The sequence below is a fragment of the Balaenoptera musculus genome, chromosome 2 (assembly GCF_009873245.2).
Source record: "Balaenoptera musculus isolate JJ_BM4_2016_0621 chromosome 2, mBalMus1.pri.v3, whole genome shotgun sequence".
NCBI lineage: Eukaryota > Metazoa > Chordata > Mammalia > Artiodactyla > Balaenopteridae > Balaenoptera > Balaenoptera musculus.
In genome coordinates this window covers 106,026,973-106,053,356 of record NC_045786.1, presented here as the reverse complement: position 1 = coordinate 106,053,356, position 26,384 = coordinate 106,026,973, and positions in this window count along the sequence as shown.

Below are 26,384 nucleotides of genomic sequence, written 5' to 3'. Positions count from 1 at the left end.
TACTCGCCTCTGCAGGAGACCCCCCAACACCAGCAGGTAGGTCTGGTTCAGTCTCCCCCAGGGTCACTGCTCCTTCCCCTGGGTCCCGATGCACACATTACTTTGTGTGTGCCCTCCAAGAGTGGGGTCTCTGTTTCCCCCAGTCCTGTCAAAGTCCTGCAATCAATTCCCACTAGGCTTCAAAGTCTGATTCTCTAGGAATTCCTCCTCCCGTTGCCGGACCCCCAGGTTGGGAAGCCTGACGTGGGGCTCAGAACCTTCACTCCAGTGGGTGGAATTCTGTGGTATAAGTGTTCGCCAGTCTGTGAGTCACCCACCCAGCAGTTATGGGATTTGATTTTACTCTGATTGCGCCCCTCCTACCGTCTCACTGTGGCTTCTCCTCTGTCCTTGGACGTGGGGTATCCTCCTTGGTGAAGTCCAGGGTCTTCCTGTCAATGATTGTCCAGCAGCCAGTGGTGATTCTGGTGCTCTCGCAAGAGGGAGTGAGAGCACGTCCTTCTACTCCGCCATCTTGGTTAATCTCCTCCATACTCAACTTCTTAAGGCCTAAGCTTGGCATGGGCACACTGTCACTTGCACATATGTAGAATAGAGCAAAGCAAGTTAATTGCTTAAGTCCAACTTCAAAGAAATGGAGATGTGAATATATGCTAAACAATAATGTAATCTACAACAATGGCAAAATTGATATATTTTTTTAGTATTCTAGAAAGGTTAGTAGGTAGGTTAGTATACTAGAAAGTTTTGTGCTTCTTTGAGCAGTAAATTCGTTTTTTTTTTTAACTTAAAAGATTTTGTTACTCCTTACATGCATTATTTCTAACTTAGAGTTGAATTTAAATGATTTTTTGATGTAGCTATCTAAATTCAATTGCCTTGTAGCCATCTAAACTTTTTTCTCTCTCATTTAACACTGCCAGATAAAATATAGGGCACCTAATAAAATTTGAATTTCAGGTAAACAACGAATAAATTTTTCATATAAGTATGTTCTAAATTTGTGTTGTATATCTGAAATACAAATTGAACTGAACATTCTGTATTTTTATTTGCTAAATCAAGCAACATATTCCCACTTAAACAATGTGTTTGATCAACATCCTTTGGATTGCTTAATAAGTTCTTACTATGAGTCAGATACTTCCAAGGATACAGAGTACAAGCTGCTGACCCCAAGAAGCTTAGTGTGGACTGAGAAATCCATGATTACACTACTTATGATAAAGTCTGTGAATGGCTTAAGTATGTTATGCTATTGGAGCACATGAAGGGACACTTGACCAGGAGTGGGGAGGTTAAATAAGAATGTTTTTTAATGTAGATATTTAGTGAAAATACTAGGTCAAATTAAATATCAGTTATAACAGATACATGAGCCTGGTAGGCGATTCAACTTTTCATGAAAATAAAATATGGTTTCTGCTCTAGAAGGTGTCACTAGATGTCTATACAGCAAGGATATTTTATTACTAATTGTTATGGAGAGTGTTGCTTTCTTAAATTGTCAAGGTTGAAGAATTTGACTGAGTTCCAGAAATCTGAATTTCTCCCTCTACTTCTTCAGCAATGTCACCTTCATGTTTTTTCTTACTACAGTTTTTATTACCGTTAACATTAGTCCACATTTTACAGCAGTCTAATATTTTATTGTAAAAATAATTTTCATTTACATTATTTAACTGTAAGTTATCAACTGTGAAGAGTATTGTTATGGCGTTTTGTATGAATGGATCAGAAGCCCAGAGAATCTAAAATAACATACTTTTAGTCATAAAACTAATGTGTCTTAAGTCTTGATTTTAACTCAAACCATCTGATTCCATTTACTTTTTTATCTTCCATGGTAATGTCTCGATTCTCTTTCATCTCACAGTGTGTTAGGCCTACAGATATGAATTATACAAATATGGGGATATTAGGCAGTCAGGAGAATGGACCAGAATTTCTTTGCTGAATTTGGTTCCATACACCAAACGTAGTATGCGGCACTCATCAAAATAATTGAACTTTTATTATTTTCAGCTGTCAATCTCAAAGCAGCTTAGTTGGAACAACTGTAAGAAAGGAAGGAAAGGGTTTGTGATCTCATCAAATTTAATTCTTTACCGGGCCAGGATTATTACATTTCACCATCCCCATTGCATTTTTATTCCCCTCCTGGATTTTGTCTAATGTATTTTATGACATTACTGTAGAATTGAGATCTAAAGAAATTATCAGAAGACTACCTGTAAAAACCAATTTTGAGTGGATTGTGATACATTATCTTAAAACTTCATTTTAATTGCTATCTGCTTTTAAATGAAATTGAGTTCCTCAATTTACAGAATAAAATCTAGAAATATCATCTAATATGTTTAATATTCAGAATGCATAACCTAATTTAATCAGTTGTGAGTGTTAGACATTCAAATGAATAAACTGCACATACATAATCAACAATATATTATTTCTAATTGAGTTAAATGCCAAAATGAGTTTAGTTTATTCTGCGATGTTGAAAATGTTTGTAGTTCAAATGCTGTAGGAGACCATGGTATGGAAAAAATTTTAATATTATTCACAGTATATTTATTAAGTACATACTATGTGCGGTCACTGAGATGGATTATGGAAAGGATTTTTTAATTCTTCTAATGTAGTCTCGTTTTACCGATGACTGACTCAAAGATCTTTTTCACAAGCTCCCTATAACAAACAAGGATTTTGCTTTTTGATATTAATGATAATATTCAGTCATATTTAGACTCTCAAAATCTGTACTGGACCTAAAATCCTTAGATTAGTTATTCAACCAGTCTTCCTTTCACATGACGTGATGTGACAGGAGGAGGTGTCTGTAGGAAAAAAAAACTCTGCTATAGTTATATTCACAAAATATATAATTTTCTTGGTACAGCAGAAGCACTGAGAATACACTAGTGAGGTGGTCAAACAGGGTATTTCATTGATAGTCCAACTTTGGCCTTGTGATTTGAGGGACGGGCAAAAACAGATTTCCTTTTAGAAATTTCAGGGAAATGTAGCATCAAGAATCAGAGCTCAAAACGCGTCGTCTTCAGATCTCTAAAATCAGTCACTGTTTTGTTGGAGACCCTGATTTTTCTCTGACCAGATACTTGCATATGCTCACTTTTTCCTTTGGGATATTTTGAAGTCCTCACAAGTTCTATTTTGTATTCTGGCCTGAGGAATGAACCAAGTGAAGTGACCTGTTTTAAGCATGGTGGAGTGAGGTAGTGATGTAGACTTAACCAAAAGATAGAGTAAACAGTAAGTAAGACTTGTATTTGGTTTCCCTCTTTCTGAGTAGTGTCACATTGTTCATTCTTTGAAACAATGACACTTTCATGTTATTGTTACCATTTAACAGAATTAAAACAAAATTTTTAAATGTCATCATAGTGCTCTTCCAGATGTAACACAACTATTTCTGAGATTCTCTCATGTTTAGACAGCTTACCTAGGCATACTCTAGTTACTTGTGCACTATTTGTTACACTAACCTACCATATTTATGCATTTTACTGAAAGTTTGTCATATGACCACAATAAAACAGAGCTCAAAATTATGTTCTGCACTTGCACTTCATCAAAGGTACGTTTCTGGAATAGAATAACTGACATAACAAAGTAATTTCATCTACCATATTAGAAAGTCAGTGAGACTCAAAGGCAAGTATAGTTGACTAGAGTCAGAACTGGGTTCTAGCTCTTACTAAAGTTATATTGCTAAGAAATTCCCCCAGGCTTCCATTTTCATCAAAAGTATTACCTGCACAGCTCAAGGAATTCTGAGTATCAAATGACATAGTGTGTATTAACTGGAAAATGGTAAAGTACATCAAATATACATGCTGCCATCCATATTTTTACAAAGAATCTCTCTTGCATAGATCTTGAGCAAAGGTTTTAATGAATCTTGAAATTGTTTGTCAAGAGAAATTACTAAAGTCTAAAATGTGTGAACACTTTATATCACAAATTCATTATCTATACGCTGAATGCTGCCCATCATTTTATTTTCTTGTATAATATTAGCTTCCCATCCATTGATATAGGAAGACTACAGTTTAGTTCTGTGAAAGAGGTGGAATAGAGAGGAAACTTTCGTGGACTTTGCTTCTCTTGTTTTTTTATCACTCGACAGTGTATTGAAAAAGACAGTGATTAATTAACCCAGCATTGCACGGGAATAATTAATAATGTTAAGTAAATGCTAAACCAATTACATTTATCTATCTCTCTTGTGATAAAGTTGGAACATTATTCTTTAATATTCTTCTTTAATGCACCTGGTGCATTAAACAATATCAAAATCTCTACTGGATCAAAATTTTGGAGAAACCTATAAGTAATATTGAGATTGGATAATCCACATACAATATTTTTTATTTTCCAGTCTGGCAGTGGTAGTTGAAATTCCTGACTTTGATGCCCAGATATCTTTTTTTGCCTTTCTTTCCCATGTGTACGTCTATACTTTGATCATTCCTTAAATGATCATGGTCCGAGGACCTGAGCCCTTTTTACTGTTCACTCTACATTGTGTCTTTTAGATGAGATATTTAAAACTACCTTCACCAATGACTTCTCAGCTATCTTTCAGACCAATATGACGCAAGTTCTTAATATCTCTTTTAGGATCTTCTATAGCACATTAATGTTCCTAGAGTGAATGAACTATCATCCTTTCTCTCCAAACTGTTTTTTCTTTCTGTATTCGTATCTTCATAGATTAATCCAATGTAGTATTTAGCCTGACATTTTGGATAGATTCGTGGAATTCATGAAATAGTATGAATCCCTTTTAGTCATAGGGCAGGGGTTAATCAGATTCTTAAAGAAGTCTATAACCCCAAAATGTTAAGAATAGCTATGTTCTATATAAATAAATCAGAAACGTTGAGCTACTGTACCCTACTTCATATTACTAAATCTCTATATTCTATCAGGTATTAATATGTACAGATTAATATCTGAGTGTTCTGCTGTATTCCTATCATCACAGCCTTAACTGAAGCTATCCTTCTCATTTGAATTTTTGCAAATGTCTTCTGGTCAATCTCTTTACTTCCTGCCCCTCCAATCCTCTATGCTGCTGCTGAAATGTCCTTTCTAAATTTTATATTTGACTGTGTCATTTCCCTGCTCAGAATCCATTAATAGGCCCCATTTAGCTTTCTGAGAGGATTTTAAGGATCAGAAGCTCTGCAGTGTCTGAGATTGCCTCCTTTCTCTCACATTCAGTTTAGAATCTTTGCTATAATGAGATGCAGGTACTGATGAGCATGTATTTTTCAGGTGAGGTATACTGGGCAAAAACTAAACGATGATGTTATGTATATTATTGGCCTCTCCCTACCTCTCTAGCTTTATTTCTCACCATTCGTATTTATACATTCTTTCAACCAGCACATTGAACTTAGTGAAGTTATTCAAATATTGACCATATTTTTCCATTGCCTTTCAATGTGTTGTTACCTCTGGCATGTCCTTCCCAACATTATTTACCTATCCGACTTCTAATAGTTCTTTAAATTTCAGCTTATGTTTTACTTCTTTCTCTTGTCCTCAGTATTATTTAGGGTACCAGTTTATGTGCTCCAAGAGTACTCTTGGCATACTTGTACCACTGCATTTATTACTATGTTGTGATCATGAACAAATAATCTTTGCCGTTCAGTAGACTATAAACTGAGCATAATGGAGACATTTTTATCTACAGTAATGTTGACACAATAAGTTTTTGTTGAATGAATGAATGAATTTTTGTTCTATCATTCATCAGCTCTGTGACCTTGAGTAAAAATATAACCTAAATTCACTCAGCGTTGTGTTATCTTTCTCAATGCTGTTTTTCTTATCAGTCATATAGGAATAATAATAGTGTCTGCTTTAAAGAGCTATTTTAAAACAAATTAGATGATAATCTATTATGAGTTATGTCATGCCATCACATTCTGATAATGTTCTAGAATTTGCAAGTGAGTTTTACTACAAATTAGAGTAATTTGATATTATCACTTCTGCTTGTTCACATATTGTTATTTGGAAGTTAGGTATAGTCAAATGCTAGATGTCCCTGAAATGCACACCAGAATGAGCCACATAGAAACCTCACCCATCTCATGCATCATGGCAGGGGAAAAAGGGTGACTACTTATCTGCCCTATGATTGTGCTCCATAAAAGTGTATTTCCTCCTCTCCTTTACAGCCTTACTTCACTTCCCTGAAAAGCATGATAAAGAAAATATTTTAAATGATTATTAAGATTGCAGAAGCATTTATGAGAGTGGAGAGGGTTATATATGACAAGCAACCAGAAACTGATGTTTACAATGATGCCTTTCTTAACTCTTCAGTTACATACTTTAAATTCCAACACCTTAGCCAGGTAAGGAGGTCCTATAAACTGTTCCAATTACTTCTGAATATTTGAATTCTTATAAAGTTTTGAAAATCAGCTTCAGAAACAGTGAACAAATTTCTTTCACCTTAAGTATAGAGATATAAAGAGAAGATGGATAAAATGAAGGAGCTGGGTGAAATACAACATGAGATAGAAATAGGATGAGGAACTCTGTGAGCCAGCTGTAAAGCACTGATACCTTGCATAGGCCATGGTGGAAGTATTTACATCATGAAAACTGGCAAAGGCTAAAATAAGGAATTCCCCTTCTCTCTCCAAGAACCAGTTTACCAGTGCCACCACTGGCAATTGGGAGAAATCGAAGGGAGATTCAGAAGGGATAGTCATGGCTAAATGCTGAAGAATCTGAATTCTAGCAAACTTTGTAATGCCAAATAAATACTCTTGGTGCTTCCCACCTAGAGATTTATTTGTAGAAGCTATATGAGCATTAAAATCAGGAGTTGTTTACCTAATAAATATATTGTAACTCAATTAAAATTAAATTATGCTTTTATGCATATGCATGGAAAATAAAAACTATCATTTTCTGAAGAGTTACCTAAAAGAAAAGGGGAAAAAAAACAAAATTGAATAATTTATCCTGACCTATGGTCATGTTTTGTAATGAGCTTATTTTTTTGAGCAGTCTTAGGTTCACAGCTACGTTGAGCAGGAAGTATAGAGAGTTCCCATGTACTCCCTGCCCGCACACAAGCATAACCTGTCCCACTATCAACATCCTGTACCAGAGCAATACGTTTGTTACAGTTGCTGAGCCTACATCTCATCATCACCTAAAGTTCATAGTTTACATTAGGGTTAACTCTTGTTGGTGTATATTCTATGGATTTTAACATAGGTATAGTGACATACATGCCCCATTATAGTATCACACAGAATATTTTCACTGTCCCCCAAATCCTCTACACTCCACCAATTTATCCCTCCTTCCCCTCCTAACCCCCTGGAAATCACTGATCTTTTTACAATTTCTATAGTTTGCCTTTTTCAGAATATCACATAATTGGAATACTACACCATGTGTTCTCTTTTCAGAATGGCTTCTTCCCTTAATGCTATGCATATAAGTTTCCTCTTTGTCTTTTCATGGACTGGTAGCTCATTTCTTTTTAGTGTTGAATAATATTTTGTTGTCTGGATGTACCACCATTTATTTATGCACTCACCTACTGAAGGACATCTTGGTTGCTTCCAAATTTTGGCATTCATGAATAAAGTTGCCATAAACATCTATGTTCCAGTTTTTGTGTGGACATAACTTTAAAAAAGTTTTTTTATTAATTTTTATTGGAGTATAGTTGCTTTACAATGTTGTGTTAGTTTCTGGTGTACAGGAAAGTGAATCAGTTATACGTATACATATATCCCCTCTTTTTTAGATTTCCTTCCCATTTAGGTCACTCTACTCAGAGCATTGAGTAGAGTTCCCTGTACTATACAGTAGGTTCTCATTAGTTATCTACTTTATACATAGTAGTATATATATGTCAATCCCTATCTCCCAATTCATCCCACCTCATCCCCCTCCCTTGGTGTCCATAAGTTTGTTCTCTACATCTGTGTCTCTATTTCTGCTTTGCAAAGAGGTTCATCTGTACCATTTTTCTAGATTCTGTGTGGGCATAACTTTTCAGCTCATTGTAGGTAAATATCAAGGAGTGCAATTGCTGGATTGCATGGTAAGACAGTGTTTAATTTTCTAAGAAACAGCCAAACTGTCTTCCAAAGTGGCTGCACCGTTCTGCATTACCATGAGCAATGAAGAAGAGTTTCTGTTGCTCCACATTCTTGTCAGCATTTGGTGTTGTCACTGTTCTAGACTTTTGGCATTCTAAAAGGTATGTAATGGGTAGCTCATTTTTTTTTTTAATTTGTATTACCCTGATGACCTATGATATTAAGCATTTTTTCATATGCTTATTTGCCATCTGTGTATATTCTTTGGTGAGGTGTCTGGTCAGATATTTTGCCCTTTTTAAAATCAAGTCTTTATTTTTTATTGTTGAGTTTTAAGAGTTCTTTGCATATTTTGGGAAATAGTACTTTACCAAATGTATCCTTTGCTAATTTTTCTCCCAGTCTGTAGCTTGTTTTCTCATCCTCTTAATCCCTGACACATTTTACACTGCTTTCAAGAATTATGTATTTCTTCTTGTTATAGATAAAAAATGTCCAGAGTATAGTTTTAAATCAATATTGAATATTAGAGTTTTAAACAAGTATTAGTTTGAACCATAGGTAATTGTTCTTTTCATAGGTCAAAAACTGATAGGAAGTCTTGCTGTTCATGAATTTAATGCTCTAAGGTTTTGATTTTTGGATTTCTTGAATAAGTAGAGTAAATTTTAGGTTTAGGTTTAAGTGTTAAAAAAAAAAAATATTCTAAGGCGAGAGGATCTCTCCCTGTCCGCACTATTGATCTTTGGACTGGATGATACTTTTTTATGCAGGGTTTCCTGTGCATTGTAGGTTTAGCCACATTCCTGACCTCTAGGCACTGGAAACTTCTCACCCAAAGTTGTGACAACCGAAAAATACCAGAAGTTTCCAAATGCCTTTTGAGGGTTAAAAACATCCCCAATTGAAAACCATTGTTCTAAGGATACCCTATTTTGATAATGGCTTATTTTTAGAAAAATATTCTTACGTATCACATACACACAACAGCATATACAAACAATTTGTTTGATCTCTTTCAGATCTTAAACAGGAGCTCTCAGCTTCTAGGAATAAACTGATTAAAACACTTAGCATCATTAATGGTCTTTAAATCAGAAAGAGACTAAAGGAGTTGCTAAATTTTGACAGTTACTTTTCCCATAATACAATTTTTTTTACAACTTTATTGAGATATAATTGACAAAAAATTGTAATGTATTTAAAGTGTACAATGTGATGATTTTAATGTACATGTGTGTATACATTTTGACAGACTCCCAAACATCAAGTTAATTAACACATCCATCACAGTATTATCAACCATAGTACCTATGTTATACATTAGATCCTTAGACCTTACTTATCTTATAATGGAAAGTTTGTACTCTTTTACCTAGCTTCGCCCTATTTTTTCTACCCTGCAGACTCTGGCAGCCACCACACTACACTTTGTTTCTATGTGTTTATGTTCTTTCGTTTGTTTTGTTTTGGTTTTGGTTTTTAAGATTTCACTTATAAGTGATTCTTTACACTGTCTTTCCATGTCTGGCTTATTTCTCTTAGCACAATGCCCTCCAGTTTCATCCATCTTGTTGCAAATGTCAGGATTTCATCTTTTTTAAGGCTGAATAATATTCCATTGTGTATATATACCATATTTTCTTTATCCATTCATCTATCCACAGACTCTGAGGTTGTTTCCATATCTTGGCTATTGTGAATGATGCTGCAATGAACATGGGAGCACAGATCTCTTTGAACAGTGATTTTGTTTCTTTCAGATATGTACACAAAGGTGGAATTGCTGTATCATATGATAATTCTACTTTTAATTTCTTGAGGAACCTCCATACTGTTTTCTGTAGTAGCTTTACTAGTTTACATTCCCATTAGCACTATATAAAGCTTCTCTTTCTCCACATCCTCATCAGCATTTGTTCTCTCGTCTGCTTGATGACAGCCATTCTAACAGGTGTGAGGTAGTATCTCATTGTGGTTTTGATTTGTGTTTCCCTGATGATTAGTGATGTTGGGCACCTTTTCATATACCTGTTGGCCATTTGTATATCTTGTCTGGAAAAATGTCTATTCAGGCCCTTTGCCCATTTTTCAGTTGGGTTATTGTTTTGCTATTGAATTTTGTGTGTTCATTGTATATTTTGGGTATTAACCCCTTATCAGATTTGTGGTTTGCAAATATTTTCTTCCATTCCATAAGATGCCTTTTCATTATGTTGATGGTTTCCTTTGCTGGGCAGGAGCTTTTTAGTTTAATGTATCCCCACTTGTTTATTCTCACTTTTGTTGCCAAATCCAATAAATCATCATGAAGTCCAAAGTCAGGAAACTTCTTCCCTATGTTTTCTTCTAAAAGTTTTAGGATTTCACATTATATATTTAAGTATTTAATACATTTTGAGTTGATTTTTGTGTATGGTCTAATTTTATTCTTTTGCATGTGGTTATGCAGTTTTCACAACACCATATATTGAAGAGGTTATCCTTTCCCCATTTTTTATTCTTGGCTTCTTCATTGTAAATTAATTGACCATATATATGCATGGGTTTATTTTTGGGCTCTCTATACCATTGGTCTATGTGTTTATTTTTATGGGAATATGCTGTTTTGATTACTGTAGCTTTGTAATATAGTTTGAAATAAGGAAGTGTGATGCCTCCCATTTTGCTTTTCTAACTCAAAATTGCTTTGGCTATTTGGAGTCTTTTGTGCTTCCATACGTAGAGTAGGATTGTTTTTTTTCTTATTTCTATGAAAAATGCCACTGGAATTGAATTCTGGTGGGATTGCATTGAATTTGTAGATTGCTTTGGGTACTATGGACATTTTAACAATATTAATTCTTCTAATATATGAACATGGAATATCTTTCCATTTTTTGTGTCTTCTTCAATTTCTTTCATCAATGTTTTGGTAGTTTTTAATGTATAGATTTTTCACCTTCTAGGTTAAATTTCTTCCTAGGTATTTTATTGTTTTTGTTGCTATTATAAATGAAATTGTTTTCTTAATTTCTCTTTCTGGCTTTTCACCATTGAGTATGATATTTGCTGTGGCCTTGTGATACATGGCATTATTATGTTGAAGTAATTTCTTCTATTCCTAGTTTGTTGAGAGGTTTTTTTTTTAAATTATGAAAGGGAGTTTAATTTTGTCAAATGCTTTTTCTGTATCTGTTGAGATGATCATATGATTTTTATCAATAATTTTGTTAAGTTGGTATACCACTTTTATTTAATTGCATACGTTAAAACATCTTTGAGTCTCAGGAATAAATGCCACTTGATCATGGTTCTTTTAATGTCCTGCTGAATTTGGTTTGCTAGTATTTTGTTGCTAGAATTTTTGAATAAATATTCATAACGGATATTGGCCTATAATTTTCTTTTCTTGTAGTGTCCTTATCAGGCTTTGGTATCAAGGTAATGCTGGCCTTGTAAAGTGACTTTGGAAATGTTCCCTCCTCTTCTACGTTTTGAAGGAGTTTAAGTAGATTTGTAATATTCTTCTTTAAATGTTTGGTAGAATTCACCCATGAAGCCATCCCATGTCCTGGGCTTTTCTTTGTTGGGAGGTTTTTGATAACTGATTCAAAACCTTCTTATTAGTAATTGGTCTGTAAATTAGTAATTTACTCTGTACTGAACCATGTGTATAGCCTAGGGTGGTGCTCCAGTGCCTATTTAAAAGCTGCTTCTTTATTTTCTGTAGTCCTGTGGGACTTGGAATATAGCCCCTGTTGGCTATCAGAGCTAAGTATTTTGGGTCCCATACCGCGAGTGGCAGTCATGAATGCTGGGGCTTAAGATGTGTGGACATGATCCTTCCAGGGAGATACTGTCAACCTGTCCTTATTGTTGGAGTGAGCCAAAGAAAGGCAGGGAAAGTACCCATCAACTCTTTTGGACTCTGGGGAGGATAGCAGTTTGCACATAGATGGCATGCTAATTAGAAGCTGGACACTTAGGCTACAGCTTGTAAAGTACACATCAAAGTACTTCTGGAGACAGGTGTTTTTGCCTGCTCTATCTGTGCTGAGCCCTGGGTGGATAGCCATGGTGAGTGCTCATGTCCCCATTTACAACTGCTTCTTTGTTTGCTATACTGTTGTACCTCAGAGCTACTGTAGGTTCAATTCTAGAACATGGAAATAAAATGAATATCACAATAAAGCAAGTAACAAATTTTTTGGTTTCCCAGTGCCTATAAAAGTTATGTTTACACTATGGTCTATTAAGTGAATAGCACTGTCTAAAAAAAAACAATGTAAAAATACTTTACTGCTTAGATATGCCAGCCATTATCTGACAATGCAAGATTGCCATGAACCTTCAATTTATAAAAACCGTGATATCTGCGAAGCACAATAAAGGGACCATGAACACAAGCAATGGCTTTCAGATCTAGGTGTTTTGCAGGCTCATAACCTTAAAAGTTGGAGCACTAGATGTGTGGTCCAAACCATTTACTTCTCAGGTAAAGCTGGGAGTTGGAGGTTCCCTTCTTATTCTGTGGGGCTGTGCTGGGGGTGGGGTTTATGGTGAGAGTGTATCTCAGCCTTCCCTACCCATTTTCATATGGATATTTTCTCATTTTCCCTCTGTGTAGGAGTTCCTCAGCTAGTTTTTGGATTTCTTTCAGAGGAAATTGCTCTATGTATAGCTGTAACTCTGTGTTTGTGGGAGGAGGAACATTCAGGAACCTCCTATGTTGCCATCTTGGTCCAGAGTCCTACGGTTTTGATAGTGAGAGCTTGAGTCTCATAACAGAGAATACTCTATTCCTTACCTGGCCTGTTTCCTAACTAATGTTTCTATAGATAATTTTCCATGAGTCTAAAGGAAGAAATCAACTCAACTAAAATGAAATAAAAACTTACCACCTTTTAAAACCCCAACACTATAAGAATTTATTCTTATCTTAATGGCAATCTAAATTCTTCTCTTTTTTCACACTGTTTGACACGTATAAGAAAAATATGTGGTGTTTTTTCCTCAAGGATAGGAGCCCCATATACTACCATAGTTATTTCAACCTGTATATAGGCATTAACTATGAGACTTGGGAGTTTTAACTATTTCTTAAAACCATGTAATCTACAAAATCTTTCAGAGATAAGGGATACTGCTTTGTGGTCATTACTTTCAGTCCAACTAGGCATTAATTTCCTTAAATTCCCTTTACCAAACACAAAAAGAAAATGAGAGATAGGAGAATAATTTAAATGTTCCTGTGGTGCTTGTAGAATGGCACTGCTGTGCATCCTTATTTCATTGCAGACAACAATTCTATATACCAAGAGGATAATTTTTTTTTCTCAGTAGACTCCAGCAGATAAATTTTTATTGGTGTAAATAATTCAGCAGCTTGTTATAGTGAAACCACTTCACATTAAGCATTTCCTTGCTCTATCTTAAATGTACACAGAGATATTCCACTGGATACCACTAATATCTGATGCAAACTGGAGGTTTCCCAGTTTATGATGAGTTGTAGCTCTTTAAGGAACTGAGCCCATTGCTAAGGGACTTGGTTAAACATTTGCCAGAAAAAGAAAAGCTAAGCAGAGTGCAGAGTTAAGGAACAAAGAAAATAATAGAGCTTTCCTGGTCATTATGTTGATCTGAGAGCTTTCATAGTCACAACACATCTGGAGGTTAGCTTTCAGGTTGGTCCTTCAGAGACTATGAAGGAGATTAAAATTTATATAGGGCAGATATAATTCTCAGTAAAATTTAAGGGGCAGTAACAAGTTTCCATATTTGATAGCTCTCTTTTTAATCACCTATAGAGTAGAAAATAAGATTATACAAAATCTAAACTTTTTTCTTTTTGAGATATAAAGGACAGTTCATTTAAAATCTGAAAAAAATGTTTTTATGGTACTCTGTAGAGCTCTTCCTGATTTAGCAGCTTAATTCTGTAAATCCTTTCTGATAACTTTTTATTTGAGGAGGAAGTCCACTTGCCTGTTGGCAAGTTGTCCTTTGCTTGGGGTGCTCTCTGTCTCTGTGGCAGCATTCAGGCACTGATCTGGAGGATCCATTGCCAAGCTATTCCCCATAAGCCTGCCTTTTCCCCACTTTACCACCACTTTTGACTTATAACAGGCTTCATACTGATTCTTGGTATACAGTAATTTGGGTCTTGTTTAAGATTTTTGTACTTTATCAAAGGGATGAATTCCTAGGGGTATTTCAGCAAATTCAAATATAGTTTATAAATATTTTATTCAACTTGTGATTTAATGTGGTACCTGGCTTGCAGCTCTTGATGCCAGCTTCCTCAGCTTCCCATTAGAATACATAAGAGAAAAGAGATCAACTTTCCGAACCCTAAGGTTGACAGTTTACCTAAGGCTAAAATCTGGGAGAAATATAAAATAAGTGAAACCAGATTGAGAAAAGCATGTTCAGACCACCTGAGAAAAGATAGACATCACAATCCTCCTTTATTCCCTATACCCTGATTCAGTGTCTTTATCAACCAAAACATTGGGCAACCGTACATATGCCCCTCAGGAACCAATTCCTAAAGCAGTCTGATTAGTATGGCCCTACCTGCCCAGCAATTATTGTTAATTGCATTAGCAATAGACAAAATATATTTTCATTTATATTTCATTTATATTTTTTATATATACTTGCCAAAATAGAATCTTATATTTTCTCAACTTTTGCCAAGCAAAAACCAATAATGCCCTGTATTAATTTTTTGGTCAATTTTAATGAAGTTAAGCATCTTGCCATTTGTATTTCCTTTTTTTGTGATAGCCTGTTGTGTTCTTTGACCATTCTGTTATTGAATTATTTGCCTTTTTCTTACTGCTTTATATGGATGATTTTTATATTCTGCTAGTTATTTTTTATGCCAATCAGAAACAGTAATTCTCAGAAGACAACAGGAAATGGAAATGGGGATGAGAATTAACAGTGTCACATTATGCTCTGGAAATTTTAGCTTCACAAATAAATCATCACAAGTGGGGGTTCAGAAGAACCACAGTACTAATTGGAGCTGAGAATTGAAATGTTTTATGAACTTAGTTTATTTATTATGTGAGAAAATCAAACAGGAATGAAGGAGAAGATACACCAGGTAAAACACATTCATACATGAGAATTGAATGGGGAGCTCTCTCTTTCTATATATGCGTATATCCGTTTTCCCTCTGGCCATTAATCTGAGTGGGAAAGTCAGCTTCCACAAGTTGATGAGAGTAAAGCAAAGGGCAACCCCTCCTATTTATAGACTGATAAAGAGAAAAAGATTGTGTGGGCAGAGAAAAAATACAACATTCCAACAGGAATACTAAGAAGAACTTGAAGTTTTCAAGACTAAAATTAGATTTAATGCAATTAATATATTAGGGACTACTGTTGGCTATATCGTAACAGAATTAATGTCATCCATATAGAGGGGAAAGCAGCATTTTTGAAGTCATTTTTCATTTTTAAATGACTGTGTAGAGAACTGTGATAAAGATGATAATGTATAGGAGAATTGCACTAATGATTGTGGTGGTGGTGAGAGGAAAGAAAAGCTGTGTCTTAAATAAATATGCCCAAAAGAACTAATTCCCCTCTTGAGTCTGTTAGCAAGAACAGAGATTATCAAACATTTGTGTGTATTAGAGTCACCTTAGAGTTAATAAAGAACACAGAGACGCAGGCTCATTGAAATAGGATGGAAGCTGGATCTTTGCACTTTTACCGATTTCCCCAGGTGATCCCAACACTCACTAAGGTTTTAAGAACCACTGAACTAAGAGACTATAGTTTTTAAAAAATCATTTGAAAATGTTAAGGAATGTGGCTCAGAATCCTGCTGTCTAAATTTCCCACCCATATTACTTAACCCTTGAATTTTACATAGAATTTTACATTCTGAAGACCAGAGAAACCCCACTACACACATTTGGGGAGCTTTGGGTTTCTGTAAAAATAGCAAAAGTTGGTAAAAATAGCAAAATAAAAAAAGACAAAACCATACCCTTGTCTATGGTTAATCACATGCTCAGGGAAATAACTTTTTGCTGGATGTTCATCTTGTGACTTTCATGAAAGACACTATTCCCATTTACTCATTATGTGGATGTAATAAACTGACATCACAGATGCTAAAACAGACATCAGTTAAAATAGTGAATGTTGTAGATTACAGACTTTTAAATACTTTTTGCATAAGAATCACTGGGGAGATTGTTAAAAATGAAAATTTCAAGATTCCATTATCAAAATTCCTGTTTAGTAGTCTAGATGGGGCTCTCCAGAATCTGTGTGTAAAAGACAAAAGAATCAACAGATGATTTTCTACAGAAGCTCCTATAAATGAGGATCACCCAGAAACCAGTTTCAAGAAGCACTGTAATAGCAATTCATCAGTAAAAATGAGCACTCCAAGATGATAACAAAAAAGTAATGTCAGTACTTGCTGTAAAGTTCTTTTGAAAACTGAATTAGGAATTCTAAGCACCGATTCAAGTAAGATTTTTTTTTGACATATGTAACAAAATACCAAGAAAGAAAAGAAACTATTAAGACCCAGCTTTAGAATATCTAGTATCTTTTTTAATAGAAGCTCTAGATCTACACTGCCCAGTATGATAGCCAATAATCACATGACTATTTCAATTTAAATTAGTTAGCATTGAATAAAATTTAAAAATCAGTGACTAGTAGTACTAGTCACATTTTAACTGCTATTGGGATTAGCAGCAATTTCATAGGAGCATTTCCATTGTCACACAAACTTATGTTGGATAGCACTGAAGAAAGAGAAAGAGAAGGAATAATTAAATCTGAACAAAAAATTTAAAAATTCTGAATGAAAGAAAGTTTGAGAGTTTCAAATCAAAGAAGTCTTACTGCTAGTTCTGATTACTTTAGCAAGATCTACTCTAAATAAAAGCAGGGTATATTTTTAATTAGCATTATTTCTTTTGAAAAATGAATGAATATTGAGAACATAAAAGGACTCATATTTATCATTAATGTAAAAGATTAATTTTGTGACTGTGCATTATTCATCTTGTAATTGTGAAGTAATGAAACTGAAGGCAACAAGCCACAGTAGAATTTGTCCTATTACATTATTTTATAGTTTTATGTCTATCATAAATTTGTTTTTCCCATCACAGCAGACTCATCAATTTTTAAGAAAACCTTTATAAATATATATCATAGAAAAAAATTACACAAATCAAAGTATCAAAGTATTAAATTCCAATGTGTTATTCTTTGAATTTAAATTGAAATGTTCAGTCCATTATATTAATATGATTATTTATGACTAAGAATAAGACCGCCATCCTGTTTTGTTTTCTACTTTTTCTCAGTACATTTTATAATCTGCTCTTAATTTTCTGAATTGTTTTACATTAACATTATTTAGTATTCTGTTTTATTTCATCTTTTGGCTTTTCAGTGATACCTATTTGTATTACTATTTTTTTTAGTGGTTACACTAGGAATTACCATATAAATTCTGTTACTTTCTACTTAGATTTAAGGGCACATTTTTTTTTCCTTTTTGGCCGCGCTGCGCAGCTTGCGGGATCTCAGTTCCCCGACTAGGATTACTAATCACTAGGCCACCAGAGAACTCTCTACTTAGAGTTAATATTGGACCACTTCACATAAAATGAAGGAATATATAAATACACACTTCCATTTTAACCTCATTCTTTTTTGTTATTGTTGTCAAATATTTTTACTTAAAGAAACATGAATCTCACAGTAAGATATTTTTGCTTTAAACAGTCTATTGAAGAAATTGAGAGGGTAAAAATAAAAGCAAAGATAACCTTCCATAGTTATCTAGTATTTACTATGTTTGGTATTCTTAATTCCTTTCTGTACATCTGAATTTGCATCTGGCATCATTTCCCTTCATTCTGATGAACTTTCATTTGCATGTGTTACAGTGTACATCTTCTGACAATGGATTATATCAGTTTTGCATATTTCAAAAGGTCTACATTTTGCCCTCATTTTTGATGGATGTTTTTGTTGGCTGTAGTATTCTGGGAAGAAAGATTTTGTTTTCATTTCAGCACGCTACCTGCTTACCTTAGGGATTGCATCATTTCTCAAGAGAAGTTAATCATTATATTTAGAGTTGTTTGCCTACGTATTACATGATGTTTTTCTCTGATTGTTTTATAATTTTCCCTTTATCTTTTCTTTCCAATGGTTGAATGGCATGTATGTATGATTCGTCATTTTTGGGGTTTACTTCTTGGATCTATAAATTGTTTCTCCCAACTTTGGGAACTTTTCAGCAAATGTTGTCTTATCAGATATTTCTTTTTTCTAATTCTCTCACTCTTCTTTTTCTGAAACACTGAGTAGCATTTGTTAAAACTTTTCACTCTATTGCTCATATCTCTTATGCATTTTCTGAATGTTCTGATTTTGTATCTTTGCTCCAATTTAAATATTTTTATCAATCTACTAGTTGTATAATCCACTCATAAACACACCCAGTCATTTTCTAATTTTATACATTGTATTTTGTTGTCACATAATATCCATATTGTTCTGTCTTCAATATTTTTATTGAGGTATAATTTACATACAGTGAAATGCACAGACCTTAATATACAGTTCAGTGAGTTTTGGCAAATCCACATATCCATGTAAATCATGCCCCATCAAAATATAGAATATTATCTTCTCAAAAAGTTCCCTTATGCCCTTTCCCATATGTCTGTGTTCACGTGAGTTAAGGTATGTAATTTTCTGTTTATTTATTTTTTGGATACAGTTCTGTTGTGAAATTTTCCAACTTTTCCTTTATATTGTCCATTTTCCTCTATTTTCTTTAACAATTCTATTAATGAACTTTGCTGATTCCTGTATCTGGAGCACCTACAGTCTGTTTTTAATGTTTATTTCTTTCACTTTGTATGGTTCTGTCTCTTGACATACCCATTAATTTTTTTTTTTTTTTTTTTTTTTAGAGGGAAGCCAAAGTCTTTTTTTTTTTTTTTTTTAATTATTAGGACCTTTAATTATTATTTATTTATTTATTCATTTTGGCTGTGTTGGGTCTTTGTTTCTGTGCGAGGGCTTTCTCTAGTTGCACCAAGCGGGGGCCACTCTTCATCGCGGTGCGCGGGCCTCTCACTATCGCGGCCTCTCTTGTTGTGGAGCACAGGCTCCAGACGCGCAGGCTCAGTAGTTGTGGTGCACGGGCCCAGTTGCTCCGCGGCATGTGGGATCTTCCCAGACCAGGGCTCGAACCCGTGTCCCTTGCATTGGCAGGCAGATTCTCAACCACTGTGCCACCAGGGAAGCCCTACCCATTAATTTTTTATTGATGCTGGATATATGTTGTATATAATAAAAAGTTGCAGAGGCTTCAGATGATTTTTTAATTTTACTGGAGAGTATCTATCTTTTACTCTGCTAGGCAGATAGATAGAGACTGATTATCTTAATTCAGTTAGAGGTGAAACTGACTTGATACTGGCTTGCAGGTTTGGTAAGACTCAATTTATCTCTGGTTTAACCTTGTACCAAGGACATGGCTCCACAGACCTTTTAAATGGAATCCTGGTGTGTTCATTGGGCCTCTTTCTTCTGGCACATCCTAAACCTAAATCCTTGTTTTTAACAGCACTACAAGATTGCCAAAAGTCTCTAAGAGGGAAAATGTCCATGAGTTTGAGACCCTCATATCTCCAATTTTATCTTTATCCCCGTTAGAATGTCAGTACTGGTTTCTCTTCTCCACAAGTTACCTACTATTTGGTCAAAACCTGATTTATCAGCCTGTTTTGCTCAGAATTTGCAAATACCCCCAGAAAATAATGATAGAATGTGAGCTTATCTTTCACATTTCTTCACCATCCAAAATCTTGTTCTCTGTAGTACTCATTATATTTCTGCCTTTAAGCAAAGTATTTTGTATTGTACCTTGGGGAATGCTGGTCAGCTACAAAGTAATTTATCATGTGTTCTTCAGTTGAAATTTTAATATGCAGATATAAAAACTATTGTAACTATTGTAAGTTATTACAATATGGTAAGTAATTAGACAAAAAAATCACATAGATGAATATGGCAGACTGGCAACAGAATTCTGATCATCAGCATAAATTCTTAAAAACTAGCTTTCTGAGAGATATGAATAAAGAGTATAGAATTATATATATATATATATATATATATATATAAATTTAATTTTTCTTTGATGACATATGAAAAAATATTTTAACATGTAAAAATCCAGAAAAATATGACTGATAGTGTACTATTTCCAAGGAGAATAAAATTGAGGAGGCACTCCAGGTGAATGAAGAGGAAAGAATGAAACACTAAAACAACAGTATGCTGACAATATTAATGAGCAATAAAACTATCACAAATATTTACAATTGTTACATCTTCTTGGATTGATCCCTTGATCATTATGTAGTGTCCTTCTTTGTCTCTTGTAATAGTCTTTATTTTAAAGTCTATTTTGTCTGATATGAGAATTGCTACTCCAGCTTTCTTTGTATTTCCATTTGCATGGAATATCTTTTTCTATCCCCTCACTTTCAGTCTGCAAGTGTCCTAGGTCTGAAGTGGGTCTCTTGTAGACAGCATATATATCAGTCTTGTTTTTGTATCCATTCAGCCAGTCTATATCTTTTGGTTGGAGCATTTAATCCATTTATATTTAAGGTAGTTATCGATACGTATGTTCCTATTACCATTTTCTTAATTGTTTTGGGTTTGTTATTGTAAGTCTTTTCCTTCTTTTGTGTTTCCTGCCTAGAGAAGTTCCTTTAGCATTTGTTGTAAACCTGGTTTGGTGGCGCTGAATTCTCATACCTTTTGCTTGTCTATAAAGGCTTTAATTTCTCCATCGACTCTGAATGAGATCCTTGCTGGGTAGAGCAATCTTGGTTGTAGGTTTTTCCCTTTCATCACTTTAAATATGTCCTGCCACTCCCTTCTGGCTTGCAGAGTTTCTGCTGAAAGATCAGCTGTTACCCTTATGGGGATTCCCTTGTATGTTATTTGTTGCTTTTCCTTTGCTACCTTTAATAGTTTTTGCTTGTATTTAATTTTTGATAGTTTGATTAGTATGTGTCTTGGCATGTTTCTCCTTGGATTTATCCTGTATGGGACTCTCTGTGCTTCCTGGACTTGACTGAATATTTCCTTTCCCATATTAGTGAAGTTTTCAACTATAATCTCTTCAAATATTTCCTCAGTCCCTTTTTTTTCCTCTTATTCTTCTAGAACCCCTATAATTCAAATGTTGTCCCAGAGGTCTCTGAGATTGTCCTCAATTCTTTTCATTCTTCTTTCCTTATTCTGCTCTGTGGCCGTTATTTCCACTATTTTATCTTCCAGGTCACTTATCCATTCTTCTGCTTCAGTTATTCTGCTATTGATTCCTTCTAGAGAATTTTTAATTTCATTTATTGTGTTGTTCATCATTGTTTGTTTGCTCTTTAGTTCTTCTAGGTCCTTGTTAAACGTTTCTTGCATTTTCTCCATTCTATTTCCAAGATTTTGGACCATCTTTACTATCATTATTCTGAATTCTTTTTCTGTTAGACTGCCTATTTCCTCCTCATTTGTTTGGTCTGGTGGGTTTTTACATTGCACCTTCATCTTTTGTGTATTTCTCTGTCTTCTCATTTTGCATAACTTACTATGTTTGGGGTCTCCTTTTCACAGGCTGCAGGTTCATAGTTCCCGTTGTTTTTGGTTTCTGCCCCAGTGGGTAAGGTTGGTTCAGTGGGTTGTGTAGGCTTCCTGGTGGAGGGGACTGTTGCCTGTGTTTTGGTGGATAAGGCTGGCTCTTGTCTTTTTGGTGGGCAGGACCACATCTGATGGTGTGTTTTGGTGTGTCTGTGAACTTAATATGATTTTAGGCAGCCTCTCTGCTAATGGGTGGGGTTGTGCTCTCTTGCTAGTTGTTTGGCATGGGGTGTCCAGCACTGTAGCTTGCTGGTCATTGAGTGGAGCTGGGTTTTAGCATTCAGATGGAGATCTCTGGGACAGCTCTCACTGATTGATATTACATGGGGCCAAGAGGTCTCTGGTGGTCCAATATCCTGAACTCGGCTCTCCCACCTCAGAGGCTCAGGCCTGACACCAAGCTGGAGCACCAAGAAACTGTCAGCCACATGGCTCAGAAGAAAAGGGAGAGAAAAAGAAGAAAGAAAGAAAAGAAAAAAATAAATAAAGTTATTAAAATAAAAAATAAAAAAATTATTAAAAATAAGAAAGTAAAAAAGTATTAAAAAAAGGAAAGAAAGAAGAGAGCAACCAAACCATGCAATAAATCCACCAATGATAACAAGTGCTAAAAACTATACAAAAAAAAAAAAAAAAAAGGATAGACCGAACCCTAGGACAAATTGTAAAAGCAAAGGTATATAGACAAAATCACACAAAGAAGCATACCCATACACACTCACAAAGGGAGAAAACAGGAAAAAAGTATAAAAAAAAGAAAAGAAGAGAGCAACCAAATCAATAAACAAATCTACCAATGATAATAAGCTCCAAAGAAGACACAGATAAAACCAGAAACAAATTAGATGCAAAAAACAAACCCCAAGTCTACAGTTGCTCCCAAAGTCCATCGCTTTAATTTTGGGATGATTCACTGTCTATTCAAGTATTCCACAATTCAAGAAGAAGATATAACAATTGTAAATATTTATGCACCCAACATAGGAGAACCTCAATACATAAGGCAAATGCTAACAGCCATAAAAGGGGAAATCGACAGTAATACAGTCATAGTAGGAGACTTTAACACCCCACTTTCACCAATGGACAGATCATCCAAAATGAAAATAAATAAGGAAACACAAGCTTTAAATGATACATTAAACAAGATGGACTTAATTGATATTTATAGGACATTCCATCCAAAAACAGCAGAATACACTTTCTTCTCAAGTGCTCATGGAACATTCTTCAGCACAGATCATATCTTGGGTCACAAATCAAGCCTTGGTAAATTTTAAAAAATTGAAACCATATCAAGTATCTCTTCTGACCACAGTGCTATGAGGCTACATATCAATTAGAGGAAAAAATCTGTAAAAAAATACAAACACTTGGAGGCTAAACAGTACACTACTAAACAACCAAGAGAGCAAGGAGGAAATCAAAAAGTACCTAGACAAATGACAATGAAAACACTATGACCCAAAACCTATGGGATGCAGCAAAAGCAGTTCTAAGAGGGAAGTTTATAGCAATTTAATCCTACCTCAAGAAACAAGAAACATCTCAGATAAACAAGCCAACCTTACACCTAAAGCAATTAGGGAGAGACGACCAAAAAACCCCAAAGTTAGCAGAAGGAAAGAAATCATAAAGATCAGAGCAGAAATAAAAAGAAATGAAGAAAACAATAGCAAAGGTCAATAAAACTAAAAGCTGGTTGTTTGAGAAGATAAACAAAATTGATAATCACTAGCCAGACACATCAAGAAAAAAAGGGAGAAGACTCAAATCAATAGAATTAGAAATGAAAAATGAGAAGTAACAACTGACACTGCAGAAATACAAAGGATCATGAGAGATTACTACAAGCAACTCTATGCCAATAAAATGGACAACCTGGAAGAAATGGACAAATTCTTACAAATTCAAACTACAGGCCAATATCACTGATGAACATAGATGTAAAAATCCTCAACAAAATACTAGGAAACAGAATCCAACAGCACATTAAAAGGATCATACACCATGATCAAGTGGGGTTTATCCCAGGAATGCAAGTATTCTTCAATATATGCAAATCAATCAATGTGATACACCATATTAACAAATTGAAGGATAAAACCATATCATCATCTCAATAGATGCAGAAAAAGCTTTTGACAATATTCAACACCCATTTATGATAAAAAACCCTCCAGAAAGTAGGCATAGAGGGAACTTATCTCAACATAATAAAGGCCATATGTGACAAACCCACAGCCAACATCGTTCTCAATGGTGAAAAACTGAAACCATTTCCAGTAAGATGAGGAACAAGCCAAGGTTGCCCACTCTCAATACTATTATTCAACATAGTTTTGGAAGTTTTAGCTACAGCAATCAGAGAAGAAAAAGCAATAGAAGGAATCCAAATAGGAAAAGAAGAAGGAAAGCTGTCACTGTTTGCAGATGACATGATACTATACATAGAGAATCCTAAAGATGCTACCAGAAAACTACTAGAGCTAATCAATGAATTTGGTAAAGTAGCAGGATACAAAATTAATGCACAGAAATCTCTTGCCTTGCTATACACTAAAGAAAAACCTGAAAGAGAAATTAAGGAAACACTCCTATTTACCATTGCGACAAAAAGAATAAAATCCCTAGGAATAAACTTCCCTAAGGAGACAAAAGATCTGTATGCAGAAAACTATAAGACACTGATGAAAGAAATTACAGATGAGACAAACAGATGGAGAGATATACCATGTTCTTGGGTTGGAAGAATCAACATTGTGAAAATGACTATACCACCAAAAGAAATATACAGATTCAATGCAATCCCTATCAAACTACCACTGGCATTTTTCACAGAACTAGAACAAAAAATTTCACAATTTGTATGGGAACACAAAAGACCCCAAATAGCCAAAGCAATCTTGAGAACGAAAAATGGAGCTGGAGGAATCAGGCTCCCTGACTTCAGACTATACTACAAAGCTACAGTCATCAAGACAGTATGGTACTGGCACAGAAACAGAAATATAGATCAATGGAACAGATAGAAAGCCCAGAGATAAACTCACGCACATATGGTCACCTTATCTTTGACCAAGGAGGGAAGAATATACAATGGAGAAAAGACAGTCTCTTCAATAAGTGGTGCTGGGAAAACTGGACAGCTACATGTAAAAGAATGAAATTAGAACACTCCCTAACACCATACACAAAAATAAACTCAAAATGGATTAAAGACCTAAATGTAAGGCCAGACACTATAAAACTCTTAGAGGAAAACATAGGCAGAACACTCTATGACATAAATCACAGCAAGATCCTTTTTGACCCACCTCCCAGAGAATGGAAATAAAAACAAAAATAAACAAATGGAACCTAATGAAACTTAAAAGCTTTGCACAGCAAAGGAAACCATAAACAAGACAAGAAGACAACCCTCAGAATGGGAGAAAATATTTGCAAACAAAGCAACTGCCAAAGGATTAATCTCAAAATTATACAAGCAGCTCATGTAGCTCAATATCAAAAAAAGAAACAACCCAATCCAAAAATGGGCAGAAGACCTAAATAGACATTTCTCCAAAGAAGATATACAGATTGCCAACAAACACATGAAAGGATGCTCAACATCACTGATCATTCGAGAAATGCAACTGAAAACTACAATGAGGTATCACCTCACCAGTCAAAATGGCCATCATCAAAAAATGTACAAAGAATAAATGCTGGAGAGGGTGTGGAGAAAAGGGAACCCTCTTGCACTGTTGGTGGGAATGTAAATTGATACAGTCACTATGGAGAACAGTATGGAGGTTCCTTAAAAAACTAAAAATAGAACCGCCATATGACCCAGCAATCCCACTCCTGGGCATATACCCTGAGAAAACCATAATTCAAAAAGAGTCATGTACCACAATGTTCATTGCAGCTGTATTTACAGTAGCCAGGATATGGAAACAACATAAGTGTCCATGGACAGATGAATGGATAAAGAAGATGTGGCACATCTATACAATGGAATATTACTCAGTCATAAAAGGAAACAAAATTGAGTTATTTGTAGTGAGGTGGATGGACCTAGAGACTGTCATACAGAGTGAAGTAAGTCAGAAAGAGAAAAACAAATACTGTATGGTAACACATATATATGGAATCTAAAAAAAAAAAAAGGGTCTGAAGAACCTACGGGCAGGACAGGGTTAAAGATGCAGACACATAGAATGGACTTGAGGACACAGGGACGGGAAGGGTAAGCTGGGACGAAGTGAGAAAGTGGCATGGACATATATACACTACCAAATGTAAAATAGATAGCTAGCGGGAAGCAGCCACATAGCACAGGGAGATCAGCTCGGTGCTTCGTGACCACCTAGAGAGGTGGGATAGGGAGGGTGGTGGGGAGACGCAAGAGGGAGGAGATATGGGGACATATGTATATGTATAGTTGATTCACTTTATTATACAGCAGAAACTAGCACACCATTGTAAAGCAATTATACTCCCATAAAGATATTAAAAGAAAAAGTGTTACGATCACAAAAGACAAGAAAGACTGAGAGACTATCACAGAATAGA